Here is a 4,805-nt window from a genome sequence, read left to right on the forward strand (position 1 = left end):
GGTTCAATTTTCACAAACCTTATCACTTTCTGTATTCATTATTGTTTTCTTCCATCCTAAAAAGCTACCTGTAAGTCAGGCTTACTTCCTTTTCCCTTCATAAAATGCAATTTCATTCCTCATACCTTTTTTTTTTTTAACCAAAAACACACTTCCTACTTCCCTTAAGGAACCAAGAACTGACTTTTTTTTTTTTTTTTTTTGGTACTGTCATTCTTTTAATGATGAAAATGTCACAGAGTAATAAGGGGTTTTTATTTCAGTATAGGGTACAAGAAACATTTGTCAACAGAATATGTTTTTACAGCCTCCAAATAGATTACTTACAAATATTTGCAAAGTTTATTCTTATGGGATTCATGTAGTTTTGTACTTGATGTAACAGTTTACAGAGATGAAAAATTAAAATAGAGCTTCTTACTAGAAAGACAACAGTATACAATTTAGCCCTTGCTAAAGGTATTCGAGAAAAAAGTGGAGATGTTTTTCTTTGCAGTTTATCGTCGCATGGAAGTCTCTCTGTTCTCTACCTCTGCTCCATTCTTTTGCGGTCACTCCAGTATGCTTATCTCCCGATAATGCTCTCTGTGCACTTGCCCTCCTCTGTACGTATCCGCGCCATGGCATCTGGCGTCATTTCTTCTGTCCTGATCTTCACTTGGACTGCGCCGTGGCCGTTTCCTTATTTCTCTTGGCTTGTAACTACCGTGACTTCTGCTCCGGCTTCTCCTGCTCCTCTCATCCCTGCTCTGGCTCCTGCTGCTCCTCTCCTTTCTTCCAGATCCTCTCTTCCCTGGACTCTGGTCATGGCTTCTGGGCTTTCTGTCAGAATCAGAATGGCTCCGTTTGCTATTCTCCCCAGAACTCTCTTGTTTTAAAAACTTAGGCTTTTCCTTGTTACTGTGACTGCAAGAGCGTTCCTCATCTCGTTTTCTCTTCTTAGACTTGCCTGTCTCTTCAGAATCACTGTTGTTATGCCCTGAACGCTTGTTTTTCTCTCTTCTCTTCTTCTGTATTTTTGTCCCTTTGCCGTCGCTCTCACTGCTGCTTTCTGAACTGTCACTAGAGGAGGAGGACGACAGTGGGGACGGGGAGGAGGAGGAGGAGGAGGGGGAGGAGGAGGAGGAGGAGGAGGAGGAGGGCGGGGAGGGCTTGTTTTTATGTTTTTTGTGTTTACTTCTGCTCTTCTGAAGCTTTTTCTTTTTTCTATCTTTTTTCTTTTTCTTTTTCTTTCTTTTTTTTCTTCTCAAGTCGATCTAATTTCCTGAGGAGTTTCTGTTTTTGTTTGGTTGTTAGTGACTTTAAAAATTCAACTTCTGGATCTTCTTCACCCTCGTTTGCAACATATTCCTGTGATGGATCATTTGCGGTCAAGTTTCTCCCCAGTACATTTCGTTTCAGCGCAAACCCACTGTTTCTCATCTCCGCTATTAGCTCCGAGGGGTGCATCGATGGCCCTGAGCCATCAGTGGGAACTGAACTTGCATTAATTCCAGAAAGACCAAACAAAGGACATTCTCAATCTGTGTTGACATGACCCCATTTGTGACATTTAATGCATTTTACATTTCAAACCTGAATACCAAAGGGCTGATCTCTGATGTTCGTGTCATCTTTGGCATATTTTTCTCGTGGGGCCCCTTTCTGCCATTCAAATTTGTATTCGGTCTCTCCTTCTGTTTCTTCTTTCTCTTTGTTTTCTTTTTTAGCCCCTGGTGGAGCCTCATACATGAAATTAAGGCCATTTTTTACACATTCATCTCCCATTAGCAATCTATTATCATATGATTCTTGTTCTTTTAGATATCATTGCATTAACTCTTCTTGCTTCTTCTTATCATATGATATTTTCTGTTCTGCCATCCAAACTTTTTTGATGTTGGACTTGGAAGTAGGATGAAAGTCCTTCTTGCACATGAAATTGGCGAAGGATTTCCCCATTTTGGAGGCTGAGCTGGGGTATGCAACTGCTAGATCTGAGAGCAACGTAAACAAACTCTGCCGCCTAACTGGAACTGCCAGAACTGACTTTTATATGAGCATTTTATAAATTGGTGAGCATAAATATCAGTGATAATTTCTAAAATCTGTGTTTTCTTAGAACATTTTAGGATGGCACCAAATATCATTTATTTTTAATCCCAAATCTCCTTAGTTTCTCTGTAAGAGGTAATCAGTGTTTGGTAGTAAATGCTTCAAGTTCTAATTTTATTTGGATATGACTTAGCTATTCAATAGACTTCCAACACTTAGTTTAGCACAACTCTTAGAAGTTCAAGGGCAGTGGCCAAGAGGAGCTACCCCACATCCAAGATCAGGGGCGGTGGCTGAGAGGAGCTACCCCACGTTCAAGGAAAGGAGCAGTGGCTGCACTTTGCTGGAGCAACCATGAAGAGATACTCAGGTCCAAGGTAAGAGAAACCCAAGTAAGATGGTAGGCGCTGAGAGAGGGCATCAGAGGGCAGATAGACGGAAGCCACAATCACAGACAACTAGCCGATCTAATCACATGGACCACAGCCTTGTCTAACTCAGTGAAATTAAGCCATGCCATGTGGGGCCATCCAAGACAGACAGGTCATGGAGGAGAGGTCTGACACAATGTGGTCCACTGGAGAAGGGGACGAAAAACCACTTCAGTATTCTTGCTTTGAGAACCCCATGAGCAGTATGAAAGGGCAAAAAGATAGGACACTGAAAGATGAACTCCCTGAGTTGATAGGTGCCCAATAGGCTACTGGAGATCAGTGGAGAAATAACTCCAGAAGTAATGAAGGGATGGAGCCAAAGCAAAATCAACACCTAGTTGTTGATGGGACTTGTGATAGAAGCAAGATCCAATGCTGAGCAATATTGCATAGGAACCTGGAATGTTAGGTCCATGAATCAAGGCAAATTGGAAGTGGTCAAACAGGAGATGACAAGAGTGAATGTCGACATTCTAGGAATTACTGAACTAAGATAAACTAGAATGTGTGAATTTAACTCAGATGACCATTATATCTACTACTGCAGGCAGGAATCCCTCAGAAGAAATGGAGTAGCCATCATGGTCAACAATAGAGTCCAAAATGCAGTACTTGGATGCATCTCAAAAATGACAGAATGATCTCTGTTTGTTTCCAAGGCAAACCATTCAATATCACGGTAATCCAAGTCTATGCCTGGACCAGTAATACTGAAGAAGCTGAAGTTGAACGGTTGTATGAAGACCTACAAGACCTTCTAGAACTAACACCCAAAAAAGATGTCCTTTTCATTATAGGAGACTGGAATGCAAAAGTAGGAAGTCAAGAAACACCTGGAGTAACAGGAAAATTTGGCCTTGGAGTACAGAATGAAGCAGGCCAAAGGCTAACAGAGTTTTGTCAAGAGAATGCATTGGTCATAGCAAACACCCTCTTCCAAAAACACAAGAGAAGACTCTACACATGGACATCACCAGATGGTCAACATCAAAATCAGATTGATTATATTCTTTGCAGCCAAAGATGTAGAAGCTCTATACAGTCAGCAAAAAAGACCGGGAGCTGACTGTGGCTCAGATCATGAACTCCTTATTGCCAAATGCAGACTTAAATTGAAGAATGGGGAAAACCACTAGATCATTCAGGTATGACCTAAATCAAATCCCTAACGATTATAGAGTGGAAGTGAGAAATAGATTTAAGGGGCTAAATCTGATAGATCTGATAGAGTGCCTGATGAATTATGGATGGAGGTTCGTGACATTGTACAGGAGACAGGGATCAAGACCATCCCCAAGAAAAAGAAATGGAAAAAACCAAAATGGCTGTCTGAAGAGGCCTTACAGATAGCTGTGAAGAGAAGCGAAAGGCAAAGGAGAAAAGGAAAGATATACCCATTTGAATGCAGAATTCCAAAGAATAGCAAGGAGAGATAAGAAAGCCTTCCTCAGCGATCAATGCAAAGAAATAGAGAAAACAATAGAATGGGAAAGACTAGAGATCTCTTCAATAAAATTAGAGATACCAAGGGGATATTTCATGCAAATATGACCTCAGTAAAGGACAGAAATGGTATGGATGTAACAGAAGTCGAAGATATTAAGAAGAGGTGGCAAGAATACACAGAGGAACTGTACAAAAAAGAGCTTCACGACCCAGATAATCACGATGGTGTGATCACTCACACTCACTTAAGCCAGACATCCTGGAATGTGAAGTCAAGTGGGCCTTAGAAAGCATCACTACGAACAAAGCTAGTGGAGGTGATGAAACTCCAGTTGAGCTATTTCAAATCCTGAAAGATGATGCTGTGAACGTGCTGCACTCAATATGCCAGCAAATCGGGGAAACTCAGCAGTGGCCACAGGACTGGAAAAGGTCAGTTTTTATTCCAATCCCAAAAAAGGCAGTGCCAAAGAATACTAAAACTACCACACATTTGCACTCATCTCACACACTAGTAATCAGATCAGATCAGATCAGTCACTCAGTCGTGTCCAACTCTTTGTGACCCCATGAATCGCAGCACACCAGGCCTCCCTGTTTATCACCAATTTCAGGAATTCACTAAGACTCACGTCCATCGAGTCAGTGATGCCATCCAACCATCTCATCCTCTGTCATCCCCTTCTCCTCCTGCCCCCAATCCCTCCCAGCATCAGAGTCTTTTCCAATGAGTCAACTCTTCGCATGAGGTGGCCAAAGTACTGGAGTTTCAGCTTCAGCATCATTCCTTCCAAAGAAATCCCAGGGCTGATCTCCTTCAGAATGGACTGGTTGGATCTCCTTGCAGTCCAAGGGACTCTCAAGAGTCTTCTCCAACACCACAGTTCAAAA

At 41.9% G+C, this 4,805-nt stretch overlaps 1 pseudogene; it reads right to left on the reverse strand.

Annotated features, from left to right (window-relative positions):
* Positions 1-236: 236 nt before the first annotated feature.
* On the reverse strand, positions 237-2,020 carry LOC102411361 (annotated as a pseudogene).
* Positions 2,021-4,805: the final 2,785 nt, after the last annotated feature.

The sequence above is a fragment of the Bubalus bubalis genome, chromosome 5, assembly GCF_019923935.1.
Source record: "Bubalus bubalis isolate 160015118507 breed Murrah chromosome 5, NDDB_SH_1, whole genome shotgun sequence".
Classification (NCBI taxonomy): domain Eukaryota; kingdom Metazoa; phylum Chordata; class Mammalia; order Artiodactyla; family Bovidae; genus Bubalus; species Bubalus bubalis.